Source organism: Hemicordylus capensis, chromosome 1, assembly GCF_027244095.1.
Source record: "Hemicordylus capensis ecotype Gifberg chromosome 1, rHemCap1.1.pri, whole genome shotgun sequence".
NCBI lineage: Eukaryota > Metazoa > Chordata > Lepidosauria > Squamata > Cordylidae > Hemicordylus > Hemicordylus capensis.
In genome coordinates, this window is record NC_069657.1 from 173,947,554 (window position 1) to 173,973,869 (window position 26,316).

The 26,316-nt window shown below is 40.6% G+C and overlaps 1 protein-coding gene across 9 annotated transcripts in view; it reads right to left on the reverse strand.

Annotated features, from left to right (window-relative positions):
• The window catches only part of LRP1B (LDL receptor related protein 1B), a 1,420,219-nt gene that overhangs the window by 685,443 nt on the left and 708,460 nt on the right, over positions 1–26,316 (reverse strand). The window lies entirely within an intron of this gene.

The following is a 26,316-nucleotide window of genomic DNA, read 5'->3' on the forward strand; positions in this document are numbered from 1 at the left end:
TATCAAAGTTAGCAGAAGAGGAAGCAGTTTTGAGATGGTGAAAGAAATCTTATGGACACTTTGTGCTATTTCTCGACTGAATGAGGGGGGAAATGTTATTCCTAGTTTCTGCTTGTGGTGACAGCAGCATGTAGGATAGGAGGCCACCATTAAATGAAATCAACTGAACGTATTCCAGCCAGGCTATCTATTGAGTCTCTTACAAGTCTCATCATAGGAGAAGGCATGGTTTCAGTGAAAATTTAACTGTTGGTAACATGGCATGCTGTCAGAAAATAGTTGCCAGTTGCATCGCAGTTTCTGGCACATTCTTTCAGTCTGTCAAGGGTTTTGATGGCAGAAGGTCCAATGTTCCATCCCTGGAATATTCAATAAAAATGATTTCCAGCAGCATGGCCATGGAAGGCACTGAGCCCACCTTGGATTGGACTGAACTCAGTGTTTGTAAAAATCATGCAGTTCCTGTTGGTATGCAAATTTAAATGAACAGTGGGCATTCTTTACTTCACTCTACCATTATATGTAGATACAGATACAGATATATCTGAAGCAATGGAAAGCATAACCCTCCATGTACAACAAGTGTCTCCACTGAAGATTTGTGAAAAGCACAAAAGCAATAGGGGTGGCCCTCACTATCTGCAGTCCCAGAACCCACAGTTTTGTGTATCTGTTATAACCTGACCTCATTATACATGGTTAGAAACAATGGCAAAATTCAGCCTATCCACAGTTCTCAGTTGGCCAGAAATGACCACTGAGCCACCATTTTGTTGAACTGAGCTATTTTGTGGCTCTTTCATTAAAAAAAAATTCCTATGATTTTTGTGAAAAATCGGCAGAATTGGGAGTTGTGGAGGGCATTGCTGGACAGCCGGAGACCTGAAGAGCAGAAACAGTACATTATTGCTTTTATTTCTGCCTTTTAAAACCATTTTTATTGTTGCCTTGTTTAAGCTCCAAGAACATAACCCCCACTATTCCCATTCACTACAGGTCTCGTTATCCATGGTTGTAGCTGAAAATGGAACCGTGGTAGATATTAATTAATTAATTAATTAATTTATTTATTTATTTATTTATTTATTGAGGGCCACCTGTGTGGTAAAAACCACCAGTGCACAAATCACTACTTGTTCGAAGTAAATCTGATTCCCACAACACCCAACTCCTCCCCCCCCCACCCAATGGATGGAGTTATCTATATAATTTGGGCTTCTAAATAAGAGTTTTAAATATGTTCTGATAGTTCTTTTGTTGAAGGAAAATAAGGAACAAGTTGTAAGACTGCCGCCATTTAAGGAGTTTGATCCTTTCATAATCTCTTGTTGTTTTACACAATTGAAGCCTATCTGACTCCTGCAGGTGGATTGTAAAATAAGCTTAGAATGGCAAGGAGAGGGAAAGATTCAGGTTGGCCATCAGCTTAAAGAAATTAGGCATGTCTCAGGGAAAGAAATCTGGTTATTACAGTTTAACACTCAGTATCCTTTCACAGCTTTACTTGGAAAGTGTTAAGCCATAATCACTATTAGTAGGGGGCTATTTTCTTTGAAGAAAAGAATCAACACTTTGGTTTGAGAATGCCATTTTAGATTTGTTGCTACTAATCCTGCATCAGGCTCTAAGAGTTACTTTTAAAAAGTGCTAAATATGACTAGTACCTATAGTTAGGGTTCATACCTGATAAAATGTTAGTGTATGCTTATCCTCTGAAAGAAAAAAAGGTATGTTTCTTAAAATATTTAGAGTAGCTTCCTTTAATCTTAAAGAGTTCCTAAATTAAAATGTTTATTGATTAACCCCTGCAGCAGCCTACCAAACATGTACATGTGATTTCCATCTAATTTATTTTGTAATTAAATATTTCAGAACACATTTATCATTATAAAAGGAATTCACTGTAGTGAGAGGATTACAAACTGTTTGCAAGATATTTTCTTCACTTCTTATCCCATGCCTATATGCCCTTCCTAGAGTTATCACCAACATTTTGCCGGAAATGAAATGTGAAGGAAATATTGGGATTTCTCCTCAGGTGTAAAGAAGCTGAAGGTTTCATTGGGAATTAATGAATTTTCTTAGGTGAGTTTTGAACATCTGTAAATTGTTAGCTGATTTCTCATTAACTGAAATACAAAATATTCCATGAGCAACTGCTGAGGAATGTTGAAGGAAGTCAAAAGCCAGAAATTAAGTCATTAAGCCAGAAATGCACTCTGAAGATACTTTTACAGGTTTCATAGCACATGTATCATAGCACAAGAGCCTCCCCATCAGCTTTTAAAAAGTCTTTAAAGATGCATCTGTTCACCCAGGCTTTTAATTAATATTGTTGTAAGAGTTTTAATGCTGTTTTAAAATATTGTTTTAAACATTTTAAATTGTTGTAATGTCTTAAACTTTTTGGTTTTGTTTTAAGTAATGTTTTACTTTCTGTTTTTATTCTGTTGTAAACCACCCAGAGACGTAGGTTTTGGGCAGTATAAAAATATGTTAAACAAACAAACAAACAAATTAAAAAAAATGTTTCTTAACATATTTGCAAGCCTTGGTTTTTCATTTCTGTTTACAAAAATGAATGAAAAAAATAACACAGGCCTCTGTGCCATTTCCCCCTCCACATTTATTTATCTTTGTTGCTATGTGCTTTTGTGGAAGATTAAGAAAAATAGTTGCATCTGCTGTGGTGTTAGCCATTACCATAAAGGTGTTCGTCCCTTGTAATATTTCCCTTCATGTGGACTCTTCGGTGAGAACTCACTGTGTGAGTTTATCTCCTGGTAGGTTTGCTCCCAAACCATAAAGCAGAGTCCAGATTTTAAAGAAAACATACGTCTTGATTCATGCAACATCAAGCATTAGAGAGCAGCAATCAAACTGCAGGTCGAACATCTTCTATATAAAGCTCCTTGGGCCTCACTTACTGACATGAAACTCCCAGACCAAAGAATGAAAGACATGAATATGCCGTTTGGCAGGTAGGTTCCAGATTTCACCCAGACTATGAGAAAAATAAAAAATCCCAGAAATTAATTTCCCAGAAAGTGTGGGAAAATTCTCCCATTGGAAAAGCATGGGAAAAGATGCCTTCTGACAAACTTTGGCTTTTTCTCTGGTACTTTTACAGTCCGGACTTTCACAGAATGTTGAAGAAATGAACAAGCTATTTTGTTTCACTTCACTGGATTTCTATCTGTGTCAGATTTCCATGGAACAAGCTTAAGAAATTAAAAAAACACAAAAATTTTGTATTGGATTTCTTTGTTCATCTATCTCATTCAATCTCCTAGAATTTTTTTTTTTTTTTTTTTTTTTTTTGGTGGAGTTCCTCCTGGCAGCAACACTATTACATCCTCAAAACAAAGCTGTTCTTGGAGTCATCAACTGGCAGGGAATGAAGGGAGAATGCATGGTCACTTTGTGGTACAGGAGGAATGCATGCAAATCGCAAGCCGATTTTACTAGTACATTATAAACACGTCCTGACCAAACTTGCCATGAAGATGTCCAGTAATCATCTTTGGTGCTCTCCTAAGGACTATCTTTAGCTACATTTGACCAGAAATGGCAATCTGTAAAACAGTACTTCTTCATACAATGCATAATTCACTTACAGAATTCACCACAAGAAATTTGAGGCCAAATTCCTAGACATGCTAAATGACTGTGTCTTAGAACAGTTAGCTGTAGGACCAAGCAGGGAGGAGGTCAGATTTAGAGTACTGTGTTCAGTTCTGGTCACCATATCTTATGAAGGACATTGTAGAACTGGAGAAGGTACATAAGAGGACAACGAGGATGATCAGGAGTCTGGAGCACCTTCCTTATGAGGGAAGGCTACAGCATTTGGGGATTTTCAGTTTGGAAAAGAGGCGACTACAGGGAGACATGGTAGAGGTATATTACTATGCATGGATTAGAGACAGGGATAGGACAGGGATAAATTTTTCTCCCTCTCTCAGAACAGTAGAACAAGGGTCATCATTTAGGACCCACAAAAAGAAGTTCTTTTTCACACAGCACATAATTTATGAAATTATATGCTATGGAATGTATTCATGGCCACTAGTTTGGATGTCCCCTTTTAAAAAGGGTTTAGACAAACGGATGGAGAACAGGTCTATCAATGGCTAGTATTCTAATGGCTATAAGCCACCTCCAGCCTCAGAGGCAAAATGTCTCTTAATACCAGTTGTAGGGGAGCAACAGCAGGAAAGATGGCATGCCCTGACCTCTTGCCTGTGGGCTTTTCACAGCCTCTGGTGGACCACTGTGTGAAACAGAATAGTGGACTAGTTAGGCCTTGGAGTTACTCTTATGTGATGACCACTGGTTTATATGAATTTAAAGAGGTTTAGCAAATCTGTGAAGGATAGATGTATTGCCTGTTCTTAGCTATGATAGTTCCATAATAAATCTCCAGTTTCCATAAATCTCACAATAATACCTTTAAATGCAGTTTCAGAGGAGAAACAAAGAAGATGCTTTTCCTTCCACACCCTGCTTGTGGGGGGTTTTTTTTAGAAGCATCTATCTGGTAGGGATGTATGCAAAGCATTTTGTGAACATCTCGGGGGAGGAGGGGCGGAGAGCAAGCACTTTAAGAGGAGGAAAGCAGGTCTTACCTGCTCCATGGCCCCTCTACTGCCTCCCCACTGCCCCAGTACAGCGCTGTTGGGATTAAACGCCTCACCGCATGGTTGCAAGGCTACTCCCAGCAGCCTGTGGGCAGGGTTGGCATAGAAATGGTGTCTACCCATGGAGCATCTTGAGTGGTCAGCATGGTGTTACTGACCACTCAAGATGGCACCTTTGCATGTGCAGTCACCATTTACATGCTGACACACATCCCCAGGCTGCTGGTAGCACCCCTGCAGCCATGCAGCGGGGCATTTAATCCTGAAAGGGCCATGCTGGGGTGGCAGGAGGGTCCATGGAGGAGCAAGTAAGACCTGCTTTCCTCCTCTTAAAGTGCTTGCTCACACACACACACACCACCAAAACGATTTGGCAGGGGAAGCTCAAAGAGTTTTGGCACCTCGAAATAGAGGCACCGAAACGCTTCATGCACATCCCTGCTATTTAGCCACTGTCGGAAATAAGGTGCTGGGCTAAATGATGCTTGGTCTGCTCCAGAAGTGCTCTTCTTAGATTCTTAAGTTAACAGCCACTAATTCAGCTCCATGGAAGAGAAGTGCTTGTGGAGTAGCTTTGCAGTAGCTTTTTAGAGAATTTGAGTAACTATTTTGTATGCTTGGCACATTTCCTCAGTGAAAACCCATCATGAATCTCTGACTTTCACTAAGCTGTGTTCCTAATTAAAAGATCTTGCAATTTTGTTTGTCAGCCAGTTCTCACTGTCTTATCTTCACTCAAAGTGCCACCTCTCTCATAACAGAGTCTCTCTCTGAGGTGGGGGTGTGTGTTTATGGCACTTTCTCTTCACAAAGCTTCCTGTCCACAAATCTGAATGTTTAGGGTATCTCCTTGATAGAAATGAAAAAGGGAAAAGTTAAATTACCAAACAGCTGTTTACTGTTTTAAATGCCTTATCTATTTAGTGATGACTAATATGCATATTTGAAATAATAAATCTTTTTAACTCATTTATCCCAGTTCTGGGGATAAAAATGAAATAAGATCATGCTAGCAGAAATCTATCTAATTATTATTTTTTATGAGCCACTCCAGTATCAGAATGGGCATGGAACAGGAGCTGCATTTATAATATGTATTGCCTGTTTGAGGTATGTTATCTTAACACATTTTGATTAATTACATTAGAATATCAGCCAAATGTTTTGCAGGGATGGATTCAGCTACCTTGGAGAGAAGCTTGCTTGGTGACTTGAATCTTTTAGCATGGCTAATCTATCACAGACAGAGTCTTTTTATCACTTAAGTGATGTACTCTTCAGTGATATAACGACAACGTGTATCAAGAAAATTGCACTTACAAAATCCACATCAGAAATCAAATGTTCATTACCTGGTGTTCTTAATTTGAATTATAAATCTATTAAAAACTGTTCATAATGTTCCAAAGTTTGTTTTTTAAATGGAAATACAAGGTTTACAGCATTGACATCAAAGTTATCAATTTAGCATTGGCTGACATCCAGAGCAGCATTGGGGTGCAGCAGGAACTGCATTCTAAGCCTGAGTTTTCTTGGTGTGCAGGAAAACTACTTTCTGTAGCTCTCCCCTTTCTGTAGCTCTCCCCTGCCTCCATAAGTACTCTTTGCCTTTCAGAAATATGTCCCCATGAGCTGCATGACCCTCAAGAACATACTTCTGGAAGGCAAAGAGCACTTCATTTCTGGAAGGCAAAAGGTAGTGAAAAGCACTCATATTTCTGGTAGGCAAAGGCAGTGAAATTCACTCCCCCTCCATCTGTGAATATGCCCTGCTGCTTGGGAAGACTCGCTAAGAGGACACAGCCTCTTTCTGCATCATAGGAACATAGGAAGCTGCCTTCTACCAAGTCAGACCATTGGTCTATCTAGCTCAGTATTGTCTATACAGACTGGCAGCAGCTTCTCCAAGGTTAGAGGCAGGAATCTCTCTCAACTATATCTTGGAGATTCCAGGAATGCCAGCATTCTCCAGTGCTGTTCAGGATGTCAGCCATTATTTATCTCCAGCTAATATTAGTGTTTCAGAAATTATATTGTATCCTTTAAGACTAATAATATAGAATGAATTGAAGAGGGTCTAGAGTTATGGCCTCTTATTGGCACTTTCTAATACTTTGAGCATATTGATTTGAAACAGGGCACTAGGAAGTTTAGTTATTTTTTAGCACCAGGATTGAGTTGGGGGACTCAGTACCCTAACCTACAAAAAGCCTATCATATAAGCTATGAGATATGTTATTTAAGGGGGAAACCAATGTTAAGTTCTACAACTACTCTGCAACCCATGGGATTTTAAGTCCTTCAGCACACATAGCACAAAAAGGCAGAAAGGGCATGGAAACAATGACTGGGTAGGCATGGGAAAAAGCTTTGTTTCACTGACCTTCTCCCTAGATGATTAGGGAAATGTTGCTGGGAGCTCTGTCTGTGCTTCCCACATAATCAATTTTTGGAGCGCCGGAACAACCATCCCAGCTACTGGGTATCCCCCAATGCACTTATCTTTGTGTCTCCTTGAGCTGGTTCAGGTACATCCCTACTAGAAAGTCTTTCCCTGTCCCTCGGAAAGGATGGTCGGGATTGAGAGCAGAGTTGTGCTTGGACTAGACTTTCATTTTTGCCCTTGCCAAACTGTTACTCCATATACCCAGGATTAAAGAGCAGGGATTCCAAGGCAGACATAATCTTATTTGGCAAGGGCGATAGGGGTGCGATGGGATCTGAGCTGTGGGTGACTGATCAAGAGAGGGATCTTGGGGTCATGGTGTACCTGGAGTACTGTGTACAATTCTGGTCACCACATCTAAAAAAGGACATTGTAGAACTGGAAAAGGTGCAGAAGAGGGCAAGCAAGATGATCATGGGCCCAGAGCACCTTCCTTATGAGGCAAGGCTACAACACCTGCAGCTATTTAGTTGTGGGGAGACATGATAGAGGTCTATAAAATCATCTATGGAATGGAGAAAATTGATAGAGGGAAGTTCTTCTCCCTCTCACATAACACTAGAACCAGGGGTCATCCCATGAAATTGATTGCCTGGAAATTTAGGACCAGCAAACGGAAATATTTTTTCACACAACGCATAATCAACTTGTTGATTTCTCTGCCATGAGATGTGGTGACAGCCAACAACCTGGATAGCCTGGAGGGGCCTGGATAACTTCATGGAGGGGCCTGGATAACTTCATGGAGGAGAGGTTTATCAATGGCTGCTAGTCGGAGGGCTTTAGGCCACCTCCAGCCTCAAAGGCAGGATGCCTCTGAGTACTAGTTGCAGGGGAGTAAAAACAGGAGAGAGGGCATGCCCTCAACTCCTGCTGTAGCCTTCCAGTGGCATCTGGTGGGCCACTGTGTGAAACAGGATGTAGGACTAGATGGGCCTTGGGCCTGATCCAGCAGGGCTGTTCTTATGTTCTTATGTTGCCACAGATCTATAACATAAGAGAAGGGTCTCCCCCCCCACCAAAATGGTAAAAGGCACTTAAATTTCTGCACACTTGTTAGCCAGCCGCCCTCCTGCTCTGCTCTTATCTTCATCTTCTTGGCCCCTGCAGCTCAGGGTATTTCCCCTTTAGGAACATGGAAGAGACTCGGGAAACATAGCTTCCTTGGGCTTTCAGTGTAACTAAGCAAACATCCCCTTGTGAAGATGCTGTTGCCTCCTGCTCCCCCCACACTTCAACCCTACCTCTGGGGTCACTAGAGACAGTAGTCAAGAAAGAATTCCTCAGCCCCACCCTCCAGTATCCCCCCAAATCAGAGCTGCCACCACCTCATACACCAAAGGCCTGCAATGTCAGAGAAATTTTCTTTCAATGTTCTTCAGTTCTGCTGCACCAGCAGTATACTACCCTAATCAGAGCTGCAGCCTCCTCATTACTCGGTAGCAACGTTGGATGAATCCCCCATCTCCCCCAAATGCAGAGCAGAACAAGAAAGTGATGTCATAATAGCATCAGCCAATCTGGGTGCTTTTTCAGTCTCTTTCCAGGGTTGTAGTTTTCAGCTAATTTTAAAGTACTTTTTAAGGAAAACTATAACAGTTAGAGCACTGATTTCTTCCCCAGAGGTACTGTATGAGTAACAGTTGAAAACACAATGAATTCTGAAATTTAGGACAATATCCCGTTATAGAGTTTTGAATATAACTATATCTGTGGGACAGAAGAACTGTATTACAGTACAGAGGAGAGTCCTTATAAAACCAAAAATAGTGTGCAGGATGTAAAGGCAAAAGGATGGCCTCAGTCCGCTTGCCAAACTGGTGCAAGAATTATTGTTTAATATGATGTTTTGATAAAAATCACACTAAACTATAAAATGTGATTGTTCTGAAATGGTACTTCCCAACATGTGGTCCATGAGGGCACTGCAAGTGGAGCACACCATGGTCCAAACTGACTCTCCACCCCACTGCTTGCCAACTCTCCGCGTGCTTCCCACTACCTGCTGACTCTCTGCGGCACCTCCCGAGTCTCCTCCACATACACCTCGGGAGGTGACAGGAAAGGGTCCTGGAAGGGCTGGAGGGCCGCCTTACGGCTGTGATGCTCTTGAGCACTGGGCCACAGCCTGTGGTGAAGGAGGACGAGCAAATCCCTGTTAGGCAGGGCAACCTCTCTGTTTCCTCCCTGAGGCCTGCTGAAGTGTGACATTTTTGAAGAAAATGTGAATTGGAGCAAAATATGAGTTCCCTTGGTGTCAGAATGGTGGTGGGCCAGAGTTCTTCAAGAAGAAAAAGCTTGGGAGCCTCTGTTCGAGAGGAAAGAATGTGGGAAACAGTTAAACAGTATGCCCTGTTTCATCTAACACAAAGAGTGGGAGTGGGGTGGGTTGTGGGGTATGATATGTATCTTTGACTCCTATCTGCTGTAGGATAGGTAAAAAATGTTTAAAATGGTTTGCTTACATGGTGGTCCACAAAAGCTTTCAGTTACTATGCAGTGGTAAATAAAGGAACATACAGGAAAAGGATGGGAACCACTATGCTAATTCGAACATTGTTTGCTTCAAAATTTTAATCTGTGTCTTTGTCCTATAGTTTTTTCATACAAGGTCCAGCAAAAATATTATTGAACATATATATCTAGAAACTACAGATCTTAAAAACTGACTTGAGTTGCCAATGCCACTTCATAGTTGGTTTAAAAAACAACACTCAAAACGTTTTCTACACACACATACAGCATTTTTGCAATAAAGATCCCTTTGATATAGGCTCTATAAAATAATCAAAGCTAAAAGTATATAGCCTCCTAACTTTTACTAGTGACAATAACAATAAACTTTATTGATATAATTGAAACATGATATAATTACACAGTTCACTAAAAACCGTTATCCTGCATGTGTCCTCCTGTGATTTTAATATCATAGATGGCTTTATTTTACTGTCAAGCAAATATGAGGGTGGAATCTACTGAGTTCACAAGGAAAACATTCTTTCCTAAAAAAACCAACATAGCATTGTTTATTCATCTCACTGTTTTATATTCTGATGGGTGACATTTTAAAATATAAACAATGCTATAAAAAGATTCACTTGTGCTTTCTGGTTTGTCACCTAATTCCTTGGAGATTTATTTTGAATGAATATATATTAATCCTTTAGTCCCCAAAATGTGCTGATAGAATTTAATAGACAGATATCAGCCATTAAAACTTTGTTAATTTAATTAGCTTGGTAAAAACAAACAATTGGATAACTGGAAATTAATATAAGTTGAGTGTTAATTGCACAGTTTTATAGAAACATAGCACTACACAAGAAATGTATCCACACCTTTTGATAACTGAAGCATTTGAAGAAGAAGAAATCTCAAAGTGGGAAATTTGCCATCAAACATACATTTTGATAGCTGAAGCATTTGAATAACAATTTTCTGGAAGCAGAAAATTTGCCATCAAACCAGCATTATTTTCACTAGCTGCCTCTCAAAGTGCATGTGTCATGAGAAACTCTGGCAATGAGACTCCCCCAGTCCCTGTACATGTGTGCTATTGAGAAAACATGTTGCTGACCCCCACAGCTGATTTCAGTTCACCAAATTATGCAGGCACAGGAGTGCCTGTGTATTATGAGTGGAAAGGGGAAACAACATCCTGAGGCTATTCACACAATGGTAGAAAATCAGGCTAGACTCTGCTAGCCCAATTTTCTAGCATCGTGAGAACCACCAGGCTCGGCTGCAAGCCCGGTGGTTCTTAAGCGGGTCACCCACTTAAGTGGCCCAGTGCTTAAAGTTTAAGGTTTGCGCTCCGCAAACCTGGTTTTTGCAATCGTGAGTTATCGCACCGTGGCAATTCACAAGTAGAGCCCCGACCAGGAGGCTAAAAAGCAGCCTCCTGGCTCAGGGGTCTCTCCAGCATGCTGGAGCTTCCGGGTACCGCACAGCCCCCGAACTCCCCAGCCCCCGCCAGCTCCATGATGGAGCCAGCAGTCCGCTCTCCCCGCAAACCCTCCCCAGGCGGCTCCCACTGATCGTGGGAACCACCTCCCTATCATGTTATTTCACCCAGCCTCCCAGAAGTGACATTCTGTGGTTTCTCAAAGATTTTCCATTGCAATATTTGTGCTAGAACAGGCATTTTAAGCTCAGAACCTCCTGATGAATATATCAGTTTTTTAATGAATCTGTTGAAAAATTTCTAACTTATGAGGAGCAAAAGGTGAAAAGCACACATGAAACCGCAATACCATGGCTGGGTTCTTCCACCCCATATTTACAATGGTAGGTTTCCTAACTAATAGCAAAGCTCAGACTGACTCAATTTAGTTGCAAAATGTCTCTTTCAGTATTCTGTCTTCCGTATAAGGACCTTCCACGGGTTTCTCAAAGTAAATATGTTTTTTTATTTCTACAAATTAAGAAAATAGCCCTTGCTAAGTTCCATGGTGATGTCAAATTTGGACCTGGTCAGTTCAGTTGGGATTTTTTTGAGGAGAAAGAAAGTGGGAGGGGAGTGACTAGACGAGAAAGGGAGAAAACAGTGGCTGCTCAGTGTCCTCTAGTCTTTAGCCCCGGAAACTGCTGAGAAGGGCCTCTGTCAGAACTGGTGAAATCTTTCCCACCATCCGGAAAAGGGAGATATGTCTTCAAAATAAAGAATAATCATTTCATTTGGATGGTTTAACTAATGTCTCTGAGGTAGATGGGGGAGTAGGCTCAATTAGGCAGGCCTTGGTGCCTTCGCAGTTACTGCGTCTATCTCACAGGGGCCTCCTCCTTCATTTTACCTCAGAACTCCTCGGCCTCAGTCAGGAATGTAGGAAGGTTGGTAGCAGTTCCTTCGTTGTCATCCCCTCACAGCCTCTGCTACCAGGGGTGGGCCTGGCACCTCTGTGCCCCCCATCACTGCCGCCACCTTTGTACTGTCTCAGCTCCACCTTTGCCCCGCACCATCTACCAGTTAGCGATAGCACTTCCAGAGTCCAATGCTCATCATGCCCTTTGTGTTGGCATCAGCACGTTGGCACAGGGGGCTTAACCGGCATCTGCGCCTGCCCCTCTCCCAGTCAGACAGTGGGTCCTGCATTGGCTGGGTAAAACCCACTAAGGGTGCAGAAAGGCAATTTTGCTCACTGAGGCTTCTGAAGCTAAAGTTAGGAAAGGCAATTCTTGCAAGTTTTGAAGAGTGACTTCCTGGTTCTTCTTAATGAGGCAAGCAAGTCTAGAAGCATTTTCTCTGACACAAATATAATCTTTTAAAATGAACTCTTACTCCTCCTTTTCCTTTTATGGGCTTTTCTCTCCCCCGTCCCATCATAGTGGTGGCAGCATGGCAGAGGGCCATTCATGGTGGTGGAGAAGTGATTAATGGCCTTGCAATCAGACAGATTGGACAGATGGATTAGATGTTATGACCAATAGAATGATCAAGATTTATTATGGTAGGATGTTGAAACAACTCTTCATTTTAATGATTCTAGCACTATATGAAAATTGCAGTCATGACAGTATCTTGGGAAGTCTTTCAGCACCCCAAATTGCAGAGAAACAGATCCAGGCATTTCTTTGTAGACACATACAGAATTTAAGTTTTGGGATCAATGAACAATAAAGAACCCTAAAAAGAGAGGGTAGGGACCCTGAGAAGTTTAGCAGTTGTCACCTGGCACCTGGACAACAAAATAAGCAGGCACACAGGTGACAGTCACAAGCTTCTCACCTATGGTGAGCTGCATTGTATTGTATTTCTATTGAAAGCATAGTAATCATTTATAGTTTTGCATCTCTCCATATAAATTAGTCTATGTAATTTTAATTCATGTGCTTAGATGACAGCACAATGAGTGAGATAGGGAGAAGCATGCTTATGCTTCAAAACATGTTTTGAAGTATAATCCAAACTAGGAAGTTATTTAACAGAACACCTTGGAAACTCATTAATCCAACCTTCATATTTTGAAACATCAAATCTACAATACCACCACAAGATTAAAGAATAAAATATATGGGCTGAAGCGAAGCATGTTTACTAGGAAGTAAGTCCCACTGTATTCTATAGATTTACTTGGAAGAGATTATATTTAGTATAGACAGCTCAGTTTTATAACATTCTTTTAAGAAAAAATGTACAGACTACAATGTCTAATCTGTCTGGGTTTGTGTGTATGTTTTTTTAACTTTGTCTTATATTTCAGAAGTTCCCGTGTAGTGATTGTTTTTTTTTCAGAAAAGAGAGGAACAATTAAGACATTACAGCTGACAAAATGTTTTGCTGTTTTATTCTTTAAAGGAAAGCTTTGAGAACAGTCTTAAAGGACAAGGGAATTCAACAGTCTTGATTCCTCTTTTCCACAGACATGCTCCATACCTCCCCATGTGGATGTTATTTAGGTAGAGTTGCCACTTTTATTATCTGCAGAATTTCTATGCTCCTAGTACCATTATGGCGGGCAGAAAAGAAGAATTTTTTTTTCTATCTCTGTAAGGAGAAATCTATCTCTGTAAGGAGAAATCTTCCTTGACTATTTCTGCCTATCACAACACAACACTATTAAAGGCACAGAGCAACAGTTCATGGAAAAAAGCAGACAACCCTATGTTACACTAGTATGTGCATCTGACTAGTACATAATCTTCCTTAAGAATTTTTTAAATGAACTGTGGATCTGTACCTTTAATAGCTTTGGACTCAAAGAAGTTGCTTTGTACCAAACTAGTTCCTTCTCTCAGATGTACATGGAGATTATGATGAAAGCAATATGGGTGCTGTGTTCTGCAACACAGCAACCAAAATGTATTTCATTAGTTGGAATGTCCTGAGATAAAGGGTTCCTGTTCCTCTGTCATCTTAGACATTTCTTACACTTGAAGAATGTAATGGCCATTGTTACGTATTCAAATATTCCTGGGTTTCCCCTCTCCCCTCTCTAAGGTTCCTTTGACTTAAGGTATATTCTAATGATAGGGTTCCATGTATCAGCCATCTTTACATAAAACTGTTGATGTACTTAACACATTTAAAATTCTCAAATCAGGTAAATTTCCAACTTTCTTTTTATATTGTGAACCTGTTTTAAATTTTGTAAATGTATTTTTCACTTTATATTTTGATGACTTTGATTTTAAGCAATAAAGAACTTGAACATAAACAAAGAAATAGCAATCATGCCAGCAAAGCATTTTGGGAGTTATAGCTTAGCTGCAAGGTTGACCCAGTAAACCTCACAAACATCAGAGAAGGATGTCTTATGGAATGGCAATGCAGCATCTAAGTATATGCACGTCTTAACAAGTATCATCTACAATTCTAGTGCAACAATTCCATCATGCAAATATATATTATGAATTGAAAAGAGCTAACTCACCACCACCACCTGAGCTAATCAATTTAAATTTTTCTTGCTCTACTGCTTAGATTGTAGAACTTGGGAACATTTGCATTCATACCATTTTAAATTTTTACATTTGTTTCACTTTTTAACTATAGCTCTCCTGCTGATACTCTGGTTATTTTTAATTCATGGATGGAACATGCTATACAAGATAGAATTTTTATTGCAATTCATGTTTTTTGCTGTTTAAAATGACCTACTACATTATGCTGAGGCATCAGTATTTATTATGCTAGCAAAATTGTTCGTCCTGTCCTGTCCTTGAGACATACCAACACTAAAGAACTATAGGGCAGATTACAAATACAAGTCTTCTCAGAAATCACACCATAATTGATAAAAACACACCCAAAATATTTTTGTATATTCAAATTTATTTTGGAAGGTTTTCATGTTTCTATGGATTTAACTTGATTGTATCTAGTCACTTGCCTTTTATTATTCTGAATTCATACACTGACGTCTAGACTCTAATCAATTATATGCTATAAGATTCCCCCCAGTTTATATTCCAATTTTTTCAGGTAAATTTCTTTTGCAGATGAGGCTCCTTAATTTAATTTAATTTGCCCTAAGCTTTTCGTCGTTTCTACAGCATAAGCCTCTCTTGTTTGTTTTCTTGACAGCAAAGGATACCATGATTGATAGAATTCAATTGCTGGTTTGAAATAATGCAGGCAGTTGTTATTTTACGTTTGTCAGCCTTTTTCTGAGATTTACCTATTGTACCATGAAAAATGCCACAAAAATATAATGATCTTTGGTCACACACCTGGTCCCATAACTCTGCCATGGTGAATATACCATGGAGAACAGATATGTAGAACTGAATTGAGATTCATAAGCTTGCTTACCAGCCATAGCTGTACAGAGACAAAGGCCAACATAGTAGCAAAATGATTCAAATTCCAGATAATGTGAAATATATGAACAAGACAGATGTGCTGTATTAACTATTGCATGAATAAGTTGGAAACTTATGCTTACAGGGTAATTACATTGCTCAATTCCAAATTCCACCCAATGTCTCCAGATGTGCTCAGTGTGCAGCATCTCTGTCATTCTTGCATACAAAGTGAAATATGCTATTATATTATGTGGTAGGAGTTGCTTTTGGTTTTGGTTTTCTACCCCATAGGAATAGATTTCCCCAAGGGAAAGTTAAGAGGGATAGATTTCCACAACTCCAACTTTTCCAGGCCCTTCTTTCTCAAAATGCTGTGCCCTGGACCATTGTCCTATGATAGCAGTTAAGAATTAGAGTCCTAAACTCTCCACAGTTTCGTTTTTTAAAAAAAATCTTAGAAAACTGAGTATCCTAACTTATCACTTGTTTCTGTTCAGTTCCAGCCCAACTCTTAGCTGTAGCTATGGCTATTTGCATATGCTGTGCTAAACTCAGAGAACTGTCTGCAAAGGCTGCATGCAGTACAGTATACCAGGTGAAACTGGCAAGCTTTTCCCTGCCCTCTGCAAAATGGGAGAAACCTCTTCAATGCTGAGTCCTGTTACTTTGCTTCCTATAGTAACAGAACGTTTCAGAACTCACTGCAAAGGTAAAGCCACAGTTTGTCAGATCACTGCTGCTCTTTGCAGTCCTTTCACATAATTTTATGAACTTGAGCAAGATATTATATAGTCCTGATTGTGAAGGTTAAAAAGCGCGGTGAAAGCTTGAGAAGTCTCTTCATTGTAGAGGCGAGTGCTATGGAAAATTATGATTGTTGTGAGAAAAACAAACATTGGTATACCTCCCTCTTTGATGTACTTCTAATGGTCAGCAAATTGCATAATGATTTCTGAGTAAACATTAAATACTACAACTTCCAGTTATCAAAATGTTCTGGTTAACTGGATGTTGTTCTAAACTGCTGGTCATATAATCAAGGTTAACATGATGAAAATTTCTTAATGTTTTATTTTACTTAAAAATAAAATGTTATTCTATAGTTTTTTTCTTTGCGCACTGAAATAGCTAACAAACTTTTCCCCCTGAAGGCACATTAAACCAAACTAGATCTGACCAAAAAAAAAAAAAATCTTAATTGCGTTTCTGTCTTTTTTGCATTTGCATTATTTACATTTCTGTCTTTTTGAAAGTTTTATCAAAACAGCAGTCACAAGGTACCCCCCCTCCAATAAAAAACATGTATAGTAGAATTTCAGTTTGCAAGTTTTATGGGGAAACTTTTTAATTTTAATTCTAGTGCTCAAAAATTTAATATCCTGCAAAGTCTGAACGGCAAAATTAAAAGCCACAATTAGATTCCATTTGATGCTGCAGATGTTGAAATATTATACTGCTCACCCTCATTAATGAGGACCAAACTAGATCAAACATGGAGTGTTTTCTGAATTTCTGTTTTTTATTTTAAAAAGAAGCCATAGCCATCTACTTCTTAAATTTTTATTAGATTTTACAATAACTTTTACATTCAATTACATTCATTTCCTAACTCTACACATAAATAAATATTGACTTCCAGCTCACCTATCTGCATGGTTCACAATAACTATACATATAAACCATTGCTATAATAGTTCAAAATATACAAACTGCATTCGATACTACTCGATTTTACCCAACCTGATCTGCTGCTATTACTGTATTGCTGCTGACAATGAGGTAGGCTCAGCTGTCGTGCAGTCGGGACAGGGCCTTCTCTGTTGCTGCCCCCAGACTTTGGAATGCTCTCCCAGTGGCCATTCGCTCCTCGGACTCCATCACAGTTTTTAGAAAGCTTGTTAAAACTTGGCTTTTTACCCAGGCTTTTTACATGATTGTTTTTATTGCTGTTTCTATGTGTTTTTACTTGTGTATAGTTTTTATGCTTGTATTTTATAGATTTTAAATTTGGTTTGTTTTTATATTTTAAGCTTAATATTTGTATTGTCATTTTATTGTATGTTATTTAACTTTTGTAAACCACCTTGAGATTGTTTTTTAATGAAAGGTAGTATATAAATCCAACAATAAACAAACAAACAAACAAATAAATAAATAAATAAAATATTTCAAACTCTACTGAAAAGTCCATATTGGGAAAATAATTCTTTAAATAAAGCAAAAAAAAAAAAAAGGTTACCATTTGTCTTTAAAGTATTTGAGATGATCTTCTCTCATAAATTTTGTGAGCTTTACCATCTCTGCCTATCATCTCTGCCTTCCAAAAATTTTATCAGCCACTCTTCTTTCGAGGGCATTTTAGTGTCTTTCCACTTTTGCGCATAAATTATCCTGGCTGCTTTGGTTGCATACATAAAAAATGTTAAATTTCTTCTAGGAAGTTCTCCTTCTGTTATTCCCAGCAGGAAGGACTCTGGCCTTTTGAGAAATGTCATTTTGAAAATTTTCTTCAGCTCATTATATATCATCTCCCAAAAGTAGCCACCATCAACCCAGATTTGAATTGGGACAGTAGCGTGGGGAGAGGAATTGGGACCCAGTAGTGGCCCAAGATCTTTGGGCACCTGAGGCAGACTGCCAAATGCTACCCCACCTCATATACCAACCACTTTCTCCTACTCACTGCTACTGCAGCCTTTACTACATGTGCTTGATCTCCAACACAGGATTGCCACACAAGCATTCTTTCATCTTCACACTATGCACCCTATTGAATGTAGAGTTGGGATAGTTAGGATGTAGTTCTCCATAGCAGTAGTTGGAGCATCCAGGTGATCTTGTGTGCTGGTACTCCAGAGCACCCAGATATTTGGTGGGGGGAGGAGAGAAAATACATGTATTCCTTTCTTCACTATCTGGCCCAGAGGGAAGTCTAGCAGTGGGAAGAAGGCAGGTTTGTGAGTCTGAGCACTGTGTTTGTTGTAACCCTCTATAGTCCTCCATTGGTGAAACATGACTAACTATGCCATGGAGTTTGCTCAGGCATCTGAATGAGCTTCCATGTGGGTGGTTTTGCACAAGACAACCAGAAATAACAATTTTATTTTATTGTGGAAACCCTGAGAACTTTGCTTAAGAACCACCCTGAGAACTACCCTCCTCAATGAGAGTACAAAAGCTGTTCTGGATTAATCGCTGCACTCAGTGACTGTAGATGGATTTGATTGCTTTCCTGAGCAGATATCCTTGTGCAAGTACAGCAGGATGTGCAAAAATGGGGGGGGGGCGGGGGGAGAGACATTTTTTAAATAATGGACACCTTGCATGCACACTGGGTGCTCCTTGCCTACGTAAGTTTAATGCACCAATAGGAAGCAGAAGGCGGGGCACTCCTGCCTCCTCTTGAATCCTATTGGCCAGAATTAGGCAAGATGGGTCAGGATAGATATGGGGAAAGTGTGCCAAGTAGACAAATGAATATTTGAAAAACACATAAGGAACCATAATGAACCATACTAAAAAGCCGCAGTGTGAACCTCCACAATATGCTCCGATTTATGCTGATTAATGCTTATCGATGCGCTTTATATACTCTTGTCCTAACTCGTCCTAACTTACACCACTTTATATCGTAGTAAAACTCCTAGTCTAGAAAACCTGCTGATTAGGAGGGTGGCATGCAGAAATTTGGGTTTAACCTTTCTCCCACAATGTCACTTTTGAATTTAAAATGTCTTTTCTGAAACTGCTATTTGTCCCAGGAGGAAAAACATATGGGCTGCTTCAAGGAACATTTTTTGTTGGAAAACTGGAACAGGGGAACAAGGTTAACTCCTCCATCCCTCCCTTCATGCAAATATTCCAATTCAGATCAGGCTACTATTGTGGTGACAACTATTTTTAATATAAATATATTAAAAGGCACAAATGCAGTGATACACTCATTGTCTCACCCAGTTTGGCTCATTCACACATCTGAACAGTATCACATTTCAGCATGCAAAATTAAATGAAATTTGATTGTGGCTTTGAACTTTGTTGTTCAGACATATTGCAAGGTATTAATTTTTTACACACTTGAATTAAAAAATGGAGTTTGTCTATAAAATTTGCAAAATGAAATTCTACTACAAAAATTCACAATGCAAGGATTAAAATTACATAAAGAGAGTAGATTTGTATCTGAAGGACAATTTCTGAAGTTTCTCTGAATCCCATTAGACAAAATGTCTGGGCAGCACTGAAGTTTTGATTCAAGATAAATCTCTTTTGTAAAAAGTTTAGCAAAATCCACATAGGCTTTTCTTCATTATGCAGCACAGTGGAAAGTAATTTGTAGAAAATTACTTCAAAGAGTGGTTCTGAACCACCTGAGAGTGAAGAGTTAGATTAAATCACATGCTCCCAACTATACACAAACTGCTCTTAGATTGTTGTGCAATAGATCAGCAAAGAAATTCTGAACATTCCCCCCCAAAGCAGACAAACCTTCTATCACGATGTCAGGTCATGAATGCACTTCTCCCAGGGATGTTGTGTTGACCACTCATAAATAAGTTATAAACTGCAACGTTCAAAACCTACACTCTAACCTTATCATGCCAGTGAGCTTCTCTCTCACCTTTATTTTTATCATCTGAGCAATTTTGTACAGATTCATGAATAAGCAGTTCTCTTTTGTTTGCCAACAATGAAAAAATACTGCCGTGATTTTTGGTAGAAATGCCATAATGTCACAGTAAGGGGGAAAGGCTGAAAATTTGCAGAAAGCCAGCAGAAACGTTGTATTGGCGTAAGCGCTGCACTTAGAGGGGGACATCATGCATTATTTTTTTGGTTGTGTTGAACACTTAAAATTTTACTACCATACAGCTAAGTTTGAAATTTTACTACAGCTAAGTATTGTAACCCATTTCCTCATCAGTCACAATGGAAGGAAATGAATGAAATGAAAGGAAATTAAGACATAAATGCTGAACATTTTTTTAAAAACTTTAACATATCATATCACAGAAGTAATTTCCCATTACACTTCATAGGGAAGTTCTTTTATTTATTTTTAAACATATCACATTATAAACTTCATATTGCACTTCAAAGAAAACATTGGTTGCTTTCCCCCCCACATCACATTCCAAAAATTAGAAATTTCAAATTGCACTTCAAAGGAAACCTTCAAAGTCTGAATTATCACTCTCCAAAATAAAAAGATTTAACAAAGTCTCATCTGATTTTTTAGGACAGTCTGCAGCCTCTTGTGAAATGTCAGTTGCATTCAGATTGTATAATTCCAGCTTCTGTGAAACCAGAAATCACTGAAGTTTTAACAGCTTTCCATGCTTCCGAAACCCATTTTGCAACCTCACCATAGGTTACTTTGCGCATTTTCTCACCCTTTGTGAATGTATGCGGGCCTTTCCTCATCCAGTTTTCCCAGTGCTTTCTCATTTCACATGTAAATGCCTTATTCATTGATAAGTTTAAGGGCTGCAAGATTTTGGTCAAACCACCAGGAATCACAGCTAGTGTAGCTGATACCTTTTTTGCATTCATTTTTAACTGAATCCAGTAAGTGTGCATGCATCAAGTCCATTATTAAAATGCCACATGGTTGGAAAAAAAACTCTTTTTCTTCTCCACCAAATTTCATGAAGCCGTTCTCCACACATCCACCCTTTCTCATTAGCACGAATAACAACATCCGAAGGAAAATGGCCTTTTGGGATAATTTCCGTTTAAAAATTAGCATTGGTTTTAGTTTGTCGCCATTTGCAACGCAAGCTAATATGCACGTGAAAGATGCCTTCTCATTTCCGGTTGTAACTATGGGAACTGTTTTTTCTTCTTTTTCATTCACAGTCCTATTCAGGGACAAACGTCAGTGGAATTCATCCATATTTATTACTTGTGATTGCACAAATTTTCCCCGCTCAATAGCATTTGCAACAAACTTTAAAAATGCTGATCCCCCCCACCCCGCCAAGTCCTTTGGCAGCTGCTGTCCCATTGTTGTTTTAGTGTGCTCAGATACATTCTTTCGCCTCATAAATTTATAGCACCAAGATGGGCTACCTTTAAAGTAAGTTATTCCCATTTGTTCTGCCCTTAATTTTGCTTGTAGGCAGATTGTCATACTTGCCAGGTCGTCTTTTACTGATTTCCACCTACGAATGCAATGTTCATCCACTTCAAATTCATGGGTTGCAGCTCTGTTTCCAATCTGTTCTGCTCTTAGCACAACTGTCAGCTTTAAACTAGCAGTATACCTCTTATACCGTTTGGGTGCGATTTCCCTCCACGAAAACGCCACCAGAAATCTTGCCCGGAAATTTCACATAAATGCTGCATCGGTGGAAGCACTTTTCTGGCTTGTCACTGAATTCTCCTGTAAACGCCGCATCAGTGTAAATGTTGAAGGCGGCAAAAAACAACTTTTAAAAACACACCCGCAGCAGCATTTCTACTGAAAATTACGATATCATCTCTTTAGAATTATTAGCTGGACAGCTTCAAAGGTTTTCAAAACCTTTTTCTAAAGGACAATAAGCCTGCCCTACTCAACTGAAAAGGGACCAAAATTTTGTGGCAAACAAAACTGAGAGAAAGGAGACCCCATTCATGTCTGTGCATGGGCGCATGTATACACATGCAAACCTAGAGGTTACGCACACAACCTCTCTGGGGAAGGTGGGCAGGCCATGGGAAGGGCAGGAGTTCGCCTGCCTTCCCCAGCAGATGAGTGGCTGCCCTCCTCCCCTCCACCACACCGCACACCCAGATGGGCGGTGGCACAATGAAGGGAAATGCTTGGAGCAGGAGAACTCCCCCCTCCCCCATCCAAGGGTGCCCTAGGGCATGAGCGCGGTGGCTGCTCAGCATGGCCACTACTCCCTGCTGGCTTACTGCTGGAAATGGTGGTGGGCTGGGGGAAGCTGTTTAACCTGGTGGCAATCACCCAGTTGATCACTGGCCAAGGTTAAGTCAACCACAGATAATAAAACAGGGCTACAGGTTCGCTCAGCTTTGGCTAAATGCAAGGTTAAAAACTGGGGCTTGGCGTGGGGGCAGGGCCTGGAGTGACCTCGCTCCTGGAGCTTCAGATGTGCAGCTGAAACAATGCTGGGCTGCCCAAGCCTGGGTTCAGCTGTTTGTGTGAATACACTTCTAGTTTCCCTGGGTTTTCACAGGAAGCACATACTTCTGACTGACTTATGTGTCACAGACTTTTTAAAAAGGGCTACTTGTTGGACACTATTTATTGGCGACTGTCAGCTTTGTTTCTAACATTTTGACAGCAATGTTAATATATGATTTATAATACAGGCTAATTTTGATATCTTAAGAAAATACATAAACATCAGGTCAGATCAAAAGGGGGTTTCTAGAATGCACTTATTTGAATTTATTTTATAGTTTTTATTTCTCTCAGCATCCCTTTATTTCACTGCCACCATTTAAAGTCTCTGTATGAATATACAGGATCTCAGAATCTAAGTGGATACACCCGACATTGCTATTAGGTAATGCCAGATCCATTATTAATAAGACCAACACCTTGCAAACATACTTTGTGGAGGCAGGTGTTGATCTGGCATTTGTAACTGAGACCTGGGTGAGGGAAGGCGAGACAGTTGCCCTTACTGAATTAACCCCACCTGGGTTTAAAGTTCTTCATCAGCTGCAGGTCAGGGGTTGGGGGGGTCGCTGCCCTTATCTGAGAAGATTATTCTTATAGTGAACTCCCCATCCCTGAGATCCCAGGAGTTGACTGTGTGGGTTTAAAGTGGGATGTTGCTGAGAGTCTAGCTATCTGGTTGGTGTATCAACCACCTAATGCATCGCCAGAGGCTTTGCATGGTCTGATGGAGGCGGTAGCGGAGTGGGCTCCAAAGTACCCGAGGCTTTTAGTTCTTGGTGATGTCAGTGTTCACGTTGATGACCCAGTCTCTACTCAGGCACAGGAGTTAGTGTCAGCTATGACGTCCTTGGGACTCTCGCAATTTGTTACGGGTCCTACCCATCAACTGGGTCACACCTTGGATCTGGTTTTTGGGATGGGGGTTAGAGGTGTGTCCGTTTTCAACTGAGGGTGCCGTGGTCAGACCATTATATCTTGAAGGCATGGTTGGGGGTCACACTGCTGCCTCATTCAGAGGGAAGGCAGGTCTATGTTTGCCCGAGGAGATTAATGGAAATTGCAGCATGCTTTACAGAACCCAATGCCCCTTGATGGTTCGTTGGATGCCCTAGTTGCCGACTGGAATAGCTGTCTTTCTGAGGCTATTGATATGATCACACTATGGCATCTTCTGAGATGTCCCTGGAACCCAGCTCCGTGGTATACCCCGGAGTTGAGGGAGATGAAACAGCGTCTCAATTAGAGCGGGGCTGGAAGAAAACCCAGGATGAAGTGATGAGAACATCTTATAGATCATTTACGAGGTCCTATGAGGTAGCGGTGAGGGACGTGAAAAAAGAGGTTTTTTGGGCTGCCATTGCATCTGCAAGCTCACGGCCAGCTAAAGAATTTGAGATGGTTTGATTTCTGGTACAGATAATAAAGTTAGAGAATTGCGTATTGGTTGTGAGGTTTTTAAGGGCGTTTTTGCAGATAAAATCTTGTTGACAGCTATGAGGCCTACCACATGTCCCCTAGATCCTCGCCCCTCCTGGGGTTTCTCCTGGCTAGTGAAGGCCGCCCGGGAGGGGCTGCAGACCTCCCTTGGGAATTTTATCAATCTTTCCCTGGAGACGAGGATTTTCCCAGGAGAGCTGAAGGAGGCATTAATTAGTCCACTTTTGAAGAAGCCATCGTTGGATGTCTCAGAGCCAGCTAACTACTGCCCGGTATCGAATTTGCCTTTTTTAGGTAATGTGATAGAGCGAGCAGTAGCAGTACAACTTCAGATGTTTTTGGAGGATGCAGTGATTCACGATCCCTTCCAGTCTGGGTTTCGGCCTGGGTGTGGGGTTGAAATGGTCCTTGTCGCCCTGGCTGATTATCTCCGTCGGCGGCTTGATAGGAGAGGGTCGGTGATGCTGTTGATGTTAGATCTCACAGCAACGTTCGACACTGTGGACCATGATATTCTGATCCACTGCGTAGCTGATGCTGGGATTCAAGGCGTGGCCTTGTTGTGGCTGCGTTCTTTCCTACAAGGCCAGGGATATAAAGTAGCAATGGGCAATTAGAGGTCTTCACATCATGATGCCACATCATGTGGCATCCCCCAGGGGGCTATTCTCTCGCTCTTGATGCTCAATATTTATATGAGGCCTTTAGCAAAGCTGGTGAGGAGTTTTGGGCTAGGGTGCGATCAATATGCGGATGGACGGCAGGGCTGAGGACACCATAGCAGATGACCAGGTGCTTGGAGGCGGTCGTGGACTGGCTGAAGCAAAATCGTCTACGGCTTAATCTGGATAAGACTGAAGTTCTGTGGCTGGGCCTGAAGAGGTCAGGGGGGAGTTTCCAATTACTGACCCTTGATAGTGCTTGTTTGATACCTCAGCCTACAGTGAAGAGTCTGGGTGTGATTCTTGATGCCTCTTTGAACATGGAGGCTCAGATCATGGAGTTCACTCAAAAGGCTTTTATTCAGTTACGCCAAATACGGCAGCTAGCGCCTTATCTGTCTCCTCCGGATTTGGCCACTGTGATCTATGCAACGGTCACTTCTAGGTTAGATTATTGCAACTCACTTTATGTGGGGTTGCTACTGTGCCTAACTTGGAGATTGGAACTGGTGCAGAATGCAGCAGCCAAGGTCCTTACTAAGGCACCTCAGCAAGCATATGTGTGATACCTTTGCTCTTTCAGCTGCACTGGTTGCCGGTTGAGTCCCGGGTTAGGTTTAAGGTATCAACTTTAACATTTAAAGCCCTACACGGTATGGGCCCTCCATACCTCCAGTACCGCCTTGTTCGATATGTCCCTTGCCGAGTCCTGAGATTGGCCACAAGTAATACCTTGGTGATCCTGGGCCCTAGGGATATCAAACTGCAATCAGCGAGATCCAGGGCCTTCTCAGTGGTGGCCCCGGCTCTATGGAACAGTCTCTCGGATAATATCAGAGCTCTCCATGATCTGTTGGCTTTCCATAAGGCATGTAAGACTGAAATGTTCCATTTGGTGTTCAGTTGCTGAGACAGCTGGTCGTAGAGTGATCTTGTAATCCATGGTTACTATATCATGTGGAATGAGTACTGTATGGGGTTGGAGTTATGATGTTATGTAAGATGTATTTTATAGAATTGTTTTGCTGTGTATGTTATTGATTGTAAGCCACCCTGAGTCCTATGAGAGTAGGACGACATATAAATCTAACAAAATAAATAAATAAATAAATAAATATGTAAAGTCTTTGGCTAAGATAACATGGTGTTGTAGGCATGGGGGTATAGACTAAGTTACTCATAGATTCTTTAAAGTAAAGTTGTGCCATCGAGTTGGTGTACAGGAGGGGTTTACTATTGCCATCCCCCGTGCAGTAAGAGATGATGACTTTCAGCATCTTCCTAGATCTTTGCTGCCTGATATAGGTGCCATAGATTCTTTAAAGATGTATAAAACAGAAGTTTATTAATTATAAGTTCTGATGTTAGCATGGTGTTGTACTGAAAAACTGGGTTGCTGGCTGGCTTGGTTACAACTCTGTTGTTTTGACTGTTATAGAAGCTTTTCATACACATTTCAGGCACATACAACTTTCATAAGAATCTTTGTTTTTAAATTTTCTCTTCACAGCTCACACAGCTGATCCTCTTTAAACATATGTTACACAGGACAAAACGTTGTTCTTTGCCCACTGGCCTTTTGACTAGGCTGTACATCAGACACTTTTACACAGTGTACCTTTAGTTCCAACTGCTCAGTTCAACAACTCAACTCTCAACTGCTTTCCAAATGAACGTTTTTAAACTCTCTCTCTCTCCACTAGGATTCCCAGTCTTCACTGCAGAGCTTTTCTTTGCTGGACTCTTAGT